At 52.6% G+C, this 13,091-nt stretch overlaps 1 protein-coding gene across 8 annotated transcripts in view; it reads left to right on the top strand.

The window, feature by feature from the left end:
- The window catches only part of LOC133347894 (DNA (cytosine-5)-methyltransferase 3A-like), a 118,087-nt gene that overhangs the window by 58,821 nt on the left and 46,175 nt on the right, over positions 1–13,091 (top strand). The gene's annotated exons all lie outside the window — the stretch shown is intronic.

The following is a 13,091-nucleotide window of genomic DNA, read 5'->3' as shown; positions in this document are numbered from 1 at the left end:
CGTAGTTAATATTTAACATAATTTAGTCTAAACAAACGGACATCTCAACATTGTGGCGGACTGCTCTCCGTCAGGTGAACATTCACGTTCACGGTGAGAGAGTCTGAAATGAACTGGAATACAGGGATGGTGTTGGATGGATGCTGTTGGTACAGCGTGGGTGTTGTCCGATTTGTCAGCGATTAAATTACTTCTGTCGTGACGACGTTAACATTCATCAATCCCCGCGTCGTATCGTGTTCCCACAGCGTCGTGTTATAATTAGGGCCCCCCCAATCTGCCACCGAACTTCAAATCACTCTGCCAAGTCAAGGGCCAAGTCAATGGTCGGGTCAAGGGGTCAGGTAACGGGCTGGCAGCCCAGGAGTGGAATGCGTTCCGAGAGGATGGTTCACCGAAAAGATGGAGTGACGAAATTGAGGCAAAGCAGTGGATCGGACTGCGCAGGCCTAAGCCTTCGCTGAACGGGTCCATGCTATTGAAGACGGCCGCCGCTGTGCGCTCTCCAGAGTTCGATTCCCCAGTCCGGAATGCCGTCGATTTCGTGAGAAGTGGGACTGCAGTGGGGGGGGGGGATGAAGCCGGGGAGCTGTGGGAGTGCTAGAAATAACGGAGAGGTTTGTGGGTGTCTCAAGACTGAGATCTGTTTTGAATCCGAACTCAGTGGTGAGTAGTCTCCACCCCCCGTTATAGAGCCAGGCTTAAATTATAACCACACCCAGCGCGAGCGCTGTCAGGATCAAACTTGACTTTGTGTGACGTCCCGTGAGAGATTCAGATGCAGTCCATGTAAACTTTCATCACGTGTTAACGTTACAGCCTGCAATGATTAAACTAAGTAATGTGCGTAGGCTCTCGTTAATGTGCAATCTGTCGATGATTCAGTGCTGCTGTGGCGTTCGACGCCATAAGTTCCAAATTTAATTTGACCGAGTGTATGGCTCCGGCTTTAGGATCACCGCAGAGCTGTGATGCGCTAAGCGATTATTAGAAAGTGCGCGAACGAGCTGCGAGCTCGGTATTTATACAGAGTCTGAATGGGAGATAAAATCACACTGAGAGCATGATCCATAACTATAATTGGGTGGGAAAAGGAAACGGCAATTGCGTGTTTCTTTTTTTCTTTTCTACAATCCCTCTCGCTCTTTGGGTCAGCGTCCTGGAAAATATTTCCACACCGGGCACACAACATCCAGTATACCCCTCTAACTAGGGCTGTGGCGACCATTCCTCTGCATACTCCAGCAGTCTAACAGCGACTTGGGAAATATTTCCAACAACCCGGAAAATATTGATAAGAAAATTTATAAATCAACCACAAACCTCACCCTCCGTGAGCCGCACGTGACATTGCCAAGCACAATGCGTGCCCCCCTCCCGTGCCCCCCTCCCGTGCCCCCCTCCCGTGCCCCCCTCCCGTGCCCCCCTCCCATGCTCCGCTCTCGTGGCACGGCCCGGCAGGAAGTGGCCCCGCGGCCCAGCCGAGCGGGCTGCCAGCATCCGGCCTGTTCAGTGCGGCCGACGATTGGGATCAAGGCCGCGCGATAGCGTTTGCCCCGGCAGTTGTTGATTGATGCGCGGACGTCGTGATGCGTGGCCGCTGCACGAGGGTTGGGGGTCGCACGTGGTCTCGTGCGTTTGTCCCTCCGCAGTTTAGTTTCGGTCGTAGATTTTCAGCCGCGTCTGTCTGGGGAAATATTGCCGCACCCGACACACCACATGCAGGATACCTTCCGCTCCGGTAACATGCCTACTACTCCCCTCAGCGAATCGGAAAATATTCAGCGAGGAACTAAGCCGGGCTTGACTGTAACCAACAACCTTACATGAGCTGCCGTTGCCGCGTGCGTTTGCACTCGCGTGCGTGCGTCCTTCCAACCCAGCCCCCTCCTCCGCCCTCTGGCCCAGCCACCACAGCCTCCCTGGCACTCCCAGCAGATGCCATTTCTGGCCGTCCGCCACCTTTGTTGCGTGAAAGATTTTCCACTGCGGCCTGCTGCCCGGGCCATGCTCGCCGCTCGCGATGGCCCGGGCAGCGGCGTCCATCGCGTTCCAGCAGCGTCCCTTGCGTCCCGTTCCCATTGCGAAGGAGGGGGGGGGGAGCTAGGGGCTAGGGGCGGGCGGTTGCGTCGATTTCTGGTGACTTTATTTAAACTCTCTCAAATCAAGCTCCACCTGCATTTGTCGTACGGCCGACCAGATCAGTTCAACTCGTTAGAAGGTCACTGTGCTCTTGAGTGCTGGATGGTAATATCGGTTCGGTTCTCCACCCTTCACCAGGTTTGCGATCAATAAAAACCCTAGCAGGTGAGAACTTCCGTTGGTTATTTTTAAGGGTACAAAAACGTAGACATCTGTAATTTCCTGGTCAAATGCCTATTTGTTACCTAATGGGCATACTTCCTCCAAAATTAACCGTTAATGAGCACTGCTAGTTAACACTTTTTTTTTTACCCTCGTTCAGTGCGAGCCCCTGCGGATCGCCACTGGTACAACGCTCGCCACAGTGGTTCGGGAGTTTGTGATCCAACAGAATTGGCGGAAACTAAAATATTTGAACTCTGCATAGGGAAAAATGTTTATCTCGCAAAGGGTGTTAAAACTGGCAAACCACGTTCCCCACGTATCGCTTATTCTTCGAGTCGTTTTCTCCGCTCCAGTCCCCCTATTATCATCATCATCACCATCAGCCATGGTCAATCTACTGCTGGATGATTGCCTCCCCAAGCCGCAGCCACCTCTCACGATCCTGCAATGTAACGATCACCTGGCACTTCCACACGAGCCAATTCCCAGCACTTCCGATTAGCTAGGTTGGCTGAGTACGGTGCGAAATAATTTCAACATGCATCGCCCTATCTGCCCAGTGGATGTCCTCTGCGTAATTATTTGTTTTCTGCATTACAAAAAAAAACATCATTTAGTTAAAAGCCAAGCGGAATTTTCAATTTGATCAATTAAACTATGCAGCGTTCTTCACGCCGCTGAAAACCTCATCTCGGTTCACTTGTAATCGAGGATGCTTTTATAATTCACTCGGCAGAGTGTAAATGATGCGTAAATATTTACCGAAGAGGCTCCACGGCAGCCGTGTGCGTGCCACGCACACTACACCGGGACCGTCGCAAATAGAATATCGCTGTCGGGACGTTGTCAGCCCGGACCTGCCCACCTTGTCAGAGCGGGAGAGAAGAATGTTGCCAAGTGCCAGTGTCATGAATTTTGGGCATCAATTACGCCCGAACAAATTGGGAACGTTTCAGTTATTTGCCATCCTGAACGGGAATGCAATTGCCCATCGCAGAGCTTCCTGCGCTGACATAAATCAGGCGTAATCTCAAACACAGAGACTTCTCCCCTCCGCCCCAGTGCCTTATTGCTGGAGATTATTACAGCATTAGCATTTTGCAGCATACAGCATTCATCATCTATCTCATTTATTAATCAGTTGTGCAGTTTGTAAGAAGTGCAAAGGAAAGATATTGCCGTAGCATCGCAGGGTTAGGTATTATCATCATGGTGTACAGCAGTGTTGTATCCTGTGACCTCTGCCAGTGGCGTAGCGTGGTTGACCTGGGCCCAGGCGGTGCCGTCTTCCCAGTAAACGTGGAACGTTGGGGCAACGTTGGTCCAGTGATTACAACCACGGTTACTGTGTTGGTGACGGCCTGCGGTGCTGCTGGGTGACTGCGAAAGTCGAACCGGCGACATGGAGTGCTCGAGCAGTGGTTCACAACCTCACCGGAAATCCTCAACGAACTTTCTTCGGACCTGCCATGCAGATAATAAATGTATATACACAGTGTCGAGTGTAATGTGGAAAATCATATTCGCAACGGTTCTGCAGCCCACTTCCCACGGCCTCGCAGAACCAGCAGTGGTCCGCGGACTGCAGTTTGGCAACCGCTGTGCGAGGGTGATGTGTTTTATTATGATTAGTTGTGTAATAGACATTAGTACTGTACGTAGTAGTGTAGCTGTGTCAGTCTTACGGGAAGAATTAGAGGCCATTTTCTCTACTTTTTTAATTATTATTATACCAGAGTAGTTTTTTTTTACATTTTAATTTAGATTTTACATAGAAAACACGTGTTCTTCGTACACACGCTTGTCCTCGCTGAATCTTTACTGGGTCGCCGCTTGAGCTAAGAGTCGGTGTCACGTTACTTGTAGTAGTCAGAGCCATAGAGAGCGGTATACTGGAAGTGGTGTGCTGGGTGCGGATATATTTTCCGGGTCATCGACCCGGACAGTCCCAGCTGGGATTAAATCCTGCTTGCACATAACACGCACGCGCGCTGCTGTCTCTACAGCAGTGTCCGTGCCTGCTGTCGAATCCAGCGAAATGCAGCCGCCTTATCTTATGCTCCAGTGGCATTGCCTTTAGCTCTGGGAGCCGATCGAAGGCGCCCGCTGTAACAGCAAGGCGCCGCAGAGTTGCTTCAGGAAACGCACGAGTGGAAAGAGGCCAGGCCTACCTCGCCAGACCGTGATGGAATTCTTAGTTTCTCTTGCTCGCCGTTTGATGGAAGGTCAGGCCCTGATGGGATTTTCTGTGAATTCTTGAGAATCAATTGCGTGATTATTGTTGGGTGATGTCTGTTTGGTGAGTGTCTGGTCAGTGTGTCATGTGAGCGGTGAGGGGCAAGTGAGTGGTAATGTTCTCGAAAGGCGTGTTTGGAGAGAGTGAGGTGAGCGTATGTGGAAGGTTTCTGGTAAGTGTGTTTGGTGAGTGGTGGGGGTCGTGTGTCTGTTGTCTTTTTGGTGTGGTCGGACGTGGAAGAGTGGGGCCAGAGGGGGAGGAGTTCTCAGGGGAGGTGGCAGGCCTGATGGGGGACAGAGAGGGCATCATGGGGAAGATTAATCCCATCCATAGGGAGGGCTACCACCGTTTTAGTTCCACAGATAACGTTTTACCTGGATTAAATTGGAAGTGAACTGAACGCATCTTATTAGTTTTCATCGGATCGGTGGTCGGCTGACACTTGGAGCATCGGTAATGCAAATGCAGTCTGCGAAAGTTGAGTTGGTTTATGGGTGCCCAAAATGACGATCACGCTTCGTTCCCGTGCGGACCATCGATCGCAACGTCAGCGCCGGAACGATACTCGGGACGAGGGCTCGAAGCGAGGGAACAGCGGCCCATTCGTTGAGCGATACCATTGCCATTAAAAAACCCGATACGTGGCACCGACGTGATTGTACGATTTGGCACGTTTCTACCTAAAATATGTGCTTGCTTGCACACTTTATGACATTGAACAAAATAAACGTGGAAACCGCTTTACTCCTACATCATTGTCGTACACGAATGTCACGTACAGTATTCGACACACGCATAAACACTGCGCGCACGCGCGTGCGAAAGCTTTTAAATCGCATCGCCGTAATTTACTTATTCAGCTTCGAATGACCGAGGCATTCGGAAGAAACAAGTCGGTTGGGAAGCCTGCCCCGTTTAGCGCGTCCTCGGGACGATGCACCCGGCGCCTTCAGACTCGATCCTGGGCGTTCACACACAAAAGACAAAGATCCCCCATTTATCCTTAACAGACTGTCGGGGCAAGTGCTGTTAGCGAGCATCTATGAAGGCCAGCACGGCACACAAGGGCGAGGGTGGCCGCCTTTGTCTCCCAGGTGGCGATGTTTGCACACCGCACCAGGTACTCATTTGAGTCTGAATCGACCTAGGGGAGGCCCAGGACCGGTTTCAGATTTTCGCCACTGGTTGTTGGCCGTGAGCGGGTTCGTAGCGCAGCGCGCTAACCGCGACTCTCCCACTCCCTCTACACACGCACCGACACACACACTCACTGAGCCGCACATATTTAGCCACACGTTTAACCGGTACGGAATCAGTGATTAATAACGACCACGGCTGATAACCAAAAGCTGTCTGGGGAAATGGAGGGAGGGGAGAGGGTAGAGTTCACGGGGGGGTAGTGGGGGGAGGGACGGGGGGGGGGGGAGTCTGCAGGAGGAGGAGGAGCGGGGTGGTGGGCGCTATGCTGAGTGCTGTGCTCAGTCACGAATGTTTTTCAATCAGCAGCAGTATCTCAAGCAGCGGTGCTGTGTGGTTTTGAAAAGGGGGGTGCGCGTTGTTTAGGGGCTCAATAAAGATAAGGTGATGAAGGGAGGTGAAGGGGAATGGGGGTGGGGGTTGGAGGTGTTGCAGCGGATGGTGCAGAGCTCGGTGCAGAGTTTGTATTCGGGTCGGGGCTTTGTGGCTGTGGGAGTAGATCGACACGATAGGCTCTTCCCAACTCCCTCTCGTGTCTGTAATTGAGAGCTGTGCGCGAGGAAAGATTGTTCACTACCCTGGGGGAGGACGGGTCGGCTGAAGGGGGGGGGGGGGGGGGTCCAAAGTCCTGCGTTCTGTTTCTATAAATGAAATGGAACTTTCCGGAGAAGGAGGAATTAGTGGACAGACCGGCGTGGCGCGCTGTGGGTCGTAGCGAGGGCCTCTCAGCGGCACGGAGAGTTGATCTCCCGCAGCGGCCGATGGGACCTGCTCGTGGTGTCGCAGTGTAGCACGGTGCGTCCTACAACATTGAGCTCCGAATTGCGCGCGCGGTGCGTGAGCGGTCCGTGAGCTCTGCAGCCACTCGAGTCGTTACATTCAGCGCGCTGCTGCGTCAGAGAGAATCGTTCGTCGCATCGATTTTTCCACGATGTATTCGAATTGCAGGAGGAGGAGTAAGAGGCCAATCAGCTGGGCTGTTAACGAGGTTACGTTGCGTGCGGAATGATTGTGGCGGCGTGACTCTTCGTGCCCTCAGACGGCGTGCTGAGGGGGCAGTCGGTGGGTGCTGGGGGCCCTCCAGACATCTTTAATGTTTTTTTTGCGATGTGGAGATGGAGCGGCGGTGGAGGCGAGCGCGAGTCTGGGCAAAGTTGTTTCCCGCGGGAGAGCGACGAGCCACGGAGTGAGGGATGAGCGCCGTGCTCTCTCCCTTCTCTCTCCATTTTCTATCTCTCTCTCCAGTTTCTCTCTCCCTAAGAGACACGGGGAGACAAGAGCGCGACTCCCACAAATTCGCGGCTAAAAGCTTCCTGTGCTTATAATCTGCCCCTTTTCACAGAGCAGCTGCAAGGTCGCTTGACCTCCCCTCGATGTTTTTTTTCTTCTGTTGCTTTGTTTGACTGATGCGATGTAAACACAGAAGTGTTCGGCTTAGAGGCGACTGACAGCACGAGGAGGGTGGAGGTTGTTTAGATGCCACCCCCTCAACCCAAAAATACCACCCCCCCCACCTCCCCCTCGAACTTTCTCTCTCTCTCTGTCTCCCCCGGTCACACACAAGTTAATGAGTGAACTGATATATCTCATCTGACCTTCCCCCAAGGCTGGACGGGCATGCCACTCAATCTCGCTCCCGTCACGGCCCCGTCACGGCCCCGTGGCAGACCCCGGCTGGCTGGTTGTTTGTTCAACACCGGCGCCCTCCTCTGTTGCTGATGTCAGCGGTTTATTTTTCCGCTTTGAAACGTAAACACGACGGGGGGCTGCGTTTTGAAGAAGGAGAAAGAAGAAGAAAAAAAGATTCCCAAAGAAAAAGAACAATTCGTCGGTGGCTCATTACGAAGGGTCTCTGTGCCCAAGCTATTAACGTCGGCATTATTGTTTTAAACGCTCGGCACGGTTTTAAAATTATCGTACTCGCACGCCACAAGACAGAGATCCCCCCCCCCCCTACCTCCGTATAGCCTCAACAGATTTATAGGAGCAAGTGCTGTTAGCTATTAGCACCTATGAAGACCGGCACGGCACACACGAGGGGGGTGGGTGACCAGCACCACGCCCGGCCGCGAAGCACACACACCGCGTACATATTTCCGTCCGCCTTTGCAGCGTCTAGTTAGCAACAAGCCTCGGAGGTCAACGGTGGAAATTGACACCGGTGGCCGTTCAGGACATATCGGGTGAGCAGGTTGCGTTGGGCAGGACCATTTATAGCGACCCTGGCATTCTGGGCTGCACCAAGCCTGCCACGGCGGTGGGTGGCCAGGTTAACTCTGGTACACGCAAAGTCGAGTTGTGCGGCGGAGGTCAGCGGACGCTTCGTAAGATTGGCAACCCCCCCCCCCGCCCCCTGCGAATGTGAGTTTAATTAGGTGGCACGACTCTCTTTGCGGGCCGCAGAGCGGCAGAATGAAGCGCTCCCCGGCGCTCTGCAGGGCCGATGGCTGCGTTGCCGGTTCCGAAGGGCTTTTAAGATGCCGTAGCTTATGGCATGGGATTGAAGCTCGCAAACAAACGTGCGTTATTTTGTTTACATGTTTAGCATCACGAGTTGTCTCCGTGAAGAGATTAAACCGCTGGCACTCCCCCTCTGAGAAGCCACCGTCTTCGGTGGTGCCTCATTGTCAGTCGTACGACATCTCGCTGAAAGTTGTCTGTTATTATAATTCGATTGCACTCGAAATTGTATTCGCACGTGATGGCGGTTTTAATTATGTGTTTAAATGAAGTTGCATTCCTGGTTTGGTTTTGTTTATTTACCAGTTTATGGCAAAGAGAAATCGCATCCTTGTCAGTTTTTTTTAATCAGCACAATTATCCCAAGAGAGCCGTGGCTTTGTCCTTGGCATTGTTTGTCAATGTCGTTAAGTCTCACGACGTGTCCTCCATTGTGTCCAGTGGTAATTATAGAACTTACATGTCAACTTTTTTTATTTTTACATCTTATCCCTGGACTGATTCTGGCCTCCCCAACTTTACCACATTTCTTCTGATTGCTGTACTTTATTTTACCTTGTTTTTTCTTTGTCTCCCGGTTAAACAAATTAACCTGAATTGACTTGACCAGTCTGGTGAAGTATGCTCATGCAGCCCATCACAGCCGCACCGACTCAATCGCCAGCTCAGCCGACACAGTCAACGGCCGCCACGTGGCCCCGCCCACTACCCAGGTAGCCTCGCCCACTACCCAGGTAGCCCCGCCCACTGCTCAGGTAACCCCGCCCACTACCCAGATAGCCCCGCCCACTGCCCAGGTAACCCCGCCCACTACCCAGGTAGCCCCGCCCACTACCCAGGTAGCCCCGCCCACTGCCCAGGTAACCCCGCCCACTGCCCAGGTAACCCCGCAAACTGCCCAGGTAACCCCGCGCACTACCCGGGTAGCCCCGCCCACTGCCCAGGTAGCCCCGCCCGTTGCCCACATAAGTTGAACGTGCAGTCAGAAGGGTTGAAAATGTCCCGATGCAGTATTAGCAAATACTTTGGAATACCCAGGACACCCTTTCTAAAACTACGGGGGTCCGTACCGGCCAGGCCAGACCGGTAGCCTTCAGCTCTTCTCGGGTTTCTCCCGTTGCTTATTTTTTACGAGCCTCCATGGCGGGGCGCCGAGCGCGGCCCCCCGCGTCGCGGCCTCGTAAACGTGGCCTGCTCGGTCGCCAGCCCGCGGCCACGGCTCCCGTGAGCGGCCACATCAGTGCCCCCCCCCCCCCCCCCCGTGGGTCACGGAGGCGTCCGGCACCAGGATTCCGGTGCCGGCCCGGCACTCACAGTGGCCCCGTCGCCAAACTGGCGCAAGATGGATACATTGACTTGCATTTTGTTTTTCTAACCGATGAGTCATATTTCTCAAATGTAAACCAACAGAAAAACACCCGTCGTCAGTGCTAGGAACTGAATTTATTTTGTAAAGCGCCAGCTCACTCGTGCATCCATTGCATTGTTGTTTTTCTCCGCATCGTGAATCATTGTGGTTCGTGAGGACACAGCCCCGTGTTGTTTTGTGCAGAGTTCCACGCCGTGGTGACGGTAGCGGTGGCGTGAGGGCCTCCTGCCCAACCCGGCCGTGAAAAGCAACACAGAGCGCCACTGCGAACGTTCCTGTCGTCGTTTCCCATCTTTGTTGTTGTCGTCGTCGTCACGTCTGTCAATCCTTCACTGCGTCTCCGTCTGCGCGTAACATTTCGCCGAGAACGCGGACGCGCTCGGCGATGCCGCTACGCGAAATCCGCCACTTGACAAGCGGTCGCTTTCCCTTCCTGCGGCGCCTTGTGATTGCCGCCCAAACAGACGAGGCCACTATGCGATCTTACGTCGAACTGTTTTCGCCCGGATTGATGTCTCCAGCGGAGCGGCCCGTCCCGCTCTCCACACGGAGGCCCTTCTTGTTGTCTGCCGGGCGACTTTCATTATAAGCGGCTCAGCTCTGCGCGGACGCTAATGAACAGAGCGACTCTCGAGTGGAAAGGAGACGGCGGCATCCGACAGGCGACGAGACGAGAGTTGCGTTCGCACGGGACGGTGTAATAACAAACGTGTAGCGAGGATAAATTGGTTTGTGACTGCAAGTTTTCCTGCTGCCGCTTGAGTTTCAGTCGCGATAAGAATCTATAACCCCATGTCTGCAGCCTGCACTTCTCATGGCGTGGCCTGGTCTCTTCTAATTAGTAGTGCGACTGAGCAGGGGTCTGCACCTCCCCCCCTCTTCCCCTCGCCTGCCCTTCCCTGCCTCCACCTTTACACCGACCAGCGCCCACCCGTCCATCCGTCTGTCCGTAATGAGCGCTCAGTCGTCGTCGTCGTCGTTATCGTCGTGTCCCCTGCAGTCCGCGGTAATGAGCCGCGGGCAGCGTTCGTGTCGTCCGGGCCGATAGAGCAGTCGGGGATCGTCGCTGCACCGAGTTGGGGGCGAACCACGAGCGGCACAAATTTTCGCCGGTCGCGTCGCCGTCGACGCGACCGGCGGCAGCCTGTGATGAATGAGCTGGGAAATTCTCACCGCGGCGGTCCCGAAGTGGGATGTTTGGACAATTCTGCGAATGAGCGTTTGGCTTCGTGTGGGAATGAAGCCGGAGTGCCTGGAGAAAACCCACGGCACGGAACAGGGGGTTATAAGACTCAAGGGTTCCACGCGGGGGCATTTCGATGTCCAAGACTCAGTCTAGTGAGTGGACCGAATCTTATCTGTGGGCCGCACCCATTGGTGCGTGGGCTGCCACCTCGCGTGAACACTTCCCCATTCGCGTTGGCTTGCCCCATGAAGGATAAATTAATCGCGAAGTGCAATTACCATAGTGCGCACGGCGTTGTCTTTTGCTCTGCTCTGCACAATCAACTGTGCGGTGGAAAGAGTACGAAAATAAAATAATGAGAGCAATTTAGAAAACTCAAATCGGCGCGATACACGACAGCACAAAATGTAATTGTCCCCGAATTCAAGATTGAAAACTAATTTCTTCAGAACTGTTTTTCGTGTTTCGTTCATAGTACAGGGCCTTGAGGCTCACTCAGTGAGGCTTTCTAGTGCAAATAATTGGCATTGGAAAATATATATTTTCGTCTTTTTTTAGAGATTCTATTTGTTGTTTGTATTTTATTTAGAAATACTTTTTGGACCTATGGTGTGGCAACCGAATACTTAATCGGCCAGAAAAAAAAAGTTCCTTCGTTGGGCAATTTTTTTTAAATAAGTCGGCAAATTATTGACGGCTTTTTGGTTTGTTATTGCAGGTGACGACATGCCCTCTCGATTTCCACGAGTAAACCAAAATAGCAAAAAATATATAATTTCTCCGCACGGATCAAATAACAATCCTTGGGCAGCATAATTATTCCAATGTGTTTCACGCGGCGGCACTGGAGCGAGGACGGCAGGCGTGCGGTGGCATTGACCTGGTTTTGATTTTGGCAGAGATGGTGGGGCCCTGCCGAAAGGTTTGGGGATTTGCAGCCGAGGTTACAACGCCGCCGCGTTCTCCTTTGCTGCATTCATTATCTCGCCTCGGGGCAATTCGCATTAACGTGGCCGTCAGACATGTTCGTCTTGTCTGCCCTCGTCGATTGTGAACCGGACCACGATGTCCTTTTTGTCAAACTCCAATCGCAAGCGGAGAGCGCCAACCGGTTTCATCGTTTCCGAAGATGATCGCGGGAGTTTTTTCCCCATCTCTCTCTTTCCCCGGCTGTGCTCTGTACACTAAGCTCCAAGCAGGCACAGCAAGTGTACAGTGTGTACAGTACAGCGGACGTGCCTGCAAGCCCTGTCTCCAGCTCCCCTCCCCACGAGTCTCCACCCTCTCACCGCCACCCCCCAATGCACGCATGTGTTAAGGCCCCTGAACACTGAGCCGCGAATGGGTGACGGGGCGCGTGTTCCCCATGCTGCATGCTGCAGGGAGGAGCCGAGCGCACGCTTCCAGGAGGGTCAACGGACAAAGGGAAGAGATTGTCGCGCAAACGCGATGACAAAATGGCCCTAAGTGGGCCCGAGTTCGACGAATCTCGGAAGCTAAGCAAGGTTGGAGCCTGGTTTGTTCTTCAATGGGAGGAAACTGTGGCTTGACAGGTGGTGTAGGTGTGGGGCCGCGCAGCGTGACCGGTAGATGGTGGTGCTGAGTGTTTACCCTCTCATTTGCGCGGTGTATTTTCTCCGGGTTTTTGCGATTTTTATTCCACAAAGCCAACAAAGTCTCATTCATTGAATTGGCCAAACTCCGTAATGCAGAACCATCCTGAAATGCAGTCTTCAGATCTGTGAGGCTTTCCTAGATAAACAATTTGTAAATGTAAGTGAATACTTGTCGTTGTAAATGAGTAAAAGAAGACGGTTTATTTTGTTTTTATTGAGGAAGGTGTGGAATCGGATGTGGTTACATCAAGCAGCTAGAGGAGAGGTTCTTTCTTGTTGGTCACAAATAAATAAATTATTCAAAAATGTTGCGTCACCCAAAGAGAGTTTCCTCTGAAGCAGTCTTTTTCATTAAGTAGAAACATTGCTGCTTGAAGTCTCATCTGTTTTCACTGAAGTAGTGCAAACACGATCAACTACCTCAAAGTTTTTTTTTTTACATAATTGATCTTCATTTCACTTTACATGACTGAATTAGCGACTTCGGTTCCACGAAATCGATCTTGTTTCATTGCAAAAAAGAGCTCAGAGGAGTCGTGGCAAAGTGGTTTGCGCACTCTGAACCGCCTGAGTTCAAGTCCCGACCAATTCAGTGGTGAGTGACATCTGAATGGGTCTTGGGCAGGTCCACCTTCACCACGCCGCATTGACCAGCCTGGTGAAGTATGGTGAGATAATCCGCATGGCCGACAAGGCATGCGGAGGCTTTCATCCAGCAGT

Source organism: Lethenteron reissneri, chromosome 26, assembly GCF_015708825.2.
Source record: "Lethenteron reissneri isolate LAM-NWPU_2019-01 chromosome 26, ASM1570882v1, whole genome shotgun sequence".
Lineage (NCBI taxonomy): Eukaryota > Metazoa > Chordata > Hyperoartia > Petromyzontiformes > Petromyzontidae > Lethenteron > Lethenteron reissneri.
This window is presented reverse-complemented; position numbering and strand designations above follow the sequence as displayed.